General features: G+C 45.3%; 1 protein-coding gene across 1 annotated transcript in view; it reads right to left on the minus strand.

The window, feature by feature from the left end:
• The window catches only part of LOC107598394 (voltage-dependent calcium channel gamma-7 subunit-like), a 13751-nt gene extending 12758 nt beyond the window's left edge, over positions 1-993 (minus strand). The window contains exon 1 of the mRNA XM_016289716.1: positions 721-993. The gene's annotated coding sequence lies outside the window, so the exon portion shown is untranslated. The remainder of the gene's footprint in view (positions 1-720) is intronic.

Consider the following 993-nt stretch of genomic DNA (forward strand, 5'->3'; position numbering starts at 1 on the left):
GTTTAGAAAGATCTTTTATGTTCCACAGACGCAAGAAAGTCTACAGATTTGGAACGTCATAAGGGTGAGTAAATGACAGAATGTAAATTTTTGGGTGAACTGTCTCTTTAAATAGTTTTTGCATATTTTTGTTTAAAGGAACACTACGATATTTAGTAGATATCTGAATGCATTACAATAAATACGTTGTGTACGAAAGACATACAGTACAGTGAGGAACGGGGACAGAGAGAAGAGAAAGAGTGCCAAGCCAGATGTAGGCTAATGTATGGAAAGACCTTGGCCCAGTAATGATGGAGTTCCCACCTACATGCCAGCGCGTCTCCTGGGGCACCTGACTGAGCCAGTTACAGTTTCAACCACCTCAGCTACCATTCACTCACTTCTGCCTTACACAAAAATGCCCAACAGCTTGAAATGTCAGTAGAATTCACTGCATGCCAGTCTCTTAAATGACCCTGGAGCTTTACAATTCACAACGGACCACAAACAACTCTAACACGATAAATCTTCACCTCACGTATCGACACAACATGCGACTCGCTCACAGACCTGCTGGGATTATGGAAACGCGCCTGTAACTCGGTCGACGTGCAGCCGCAGACACATCAACGTTCGTTTTCTTTAACTTCTGACTGTAACACCTGACAAAAGTTAAAATGTGTTTGGACTCGCATTAGCTGAGAACAGTAAAGAACAATGAAAGCAGACTGTACTCACCCTACCCGTGCACGTGCAGCTGACAAGTATGCAGCGAGCGCGCAGGCACAAGCTTCACACCAGGGGTGCCTTGCAAAATATCCGCGCTCTCTCTCTCCCTCCCTCTTTCTTTGTCTCTCTTACGTGCGTATTTCCCACTGATACCCCGTTATCTTCTCCTCCTTCACATCTTCACGCTTACCGTCCCTCGTTTCATCCCAGCAAAACGAAAGCGAGCAAAAAGCAACGCAGACGTTGTGCGTAGTAATGCGCAATGGAAAATGTACTGTTGCG

This window comes from Sinocyclocheilus grahami, unplaced genomic scaffold (genome assembly GCF_001515645.1).
Source record: "Sinocyclocheilus grahami isolate Dianchi unplaced genomic scaffold, SAMN03320097.WGS_v1.1 scaffold251.1, whole genome shotgun sequence".
In the NCBI taxonomy this organism is placed as follows: Eukaryota; Metazoa; Chordata; class Actinopteri; order Cypriniformes; family Cyprinidae; genus Sinocyclocheilus; species Sinocyclocheilus grahami.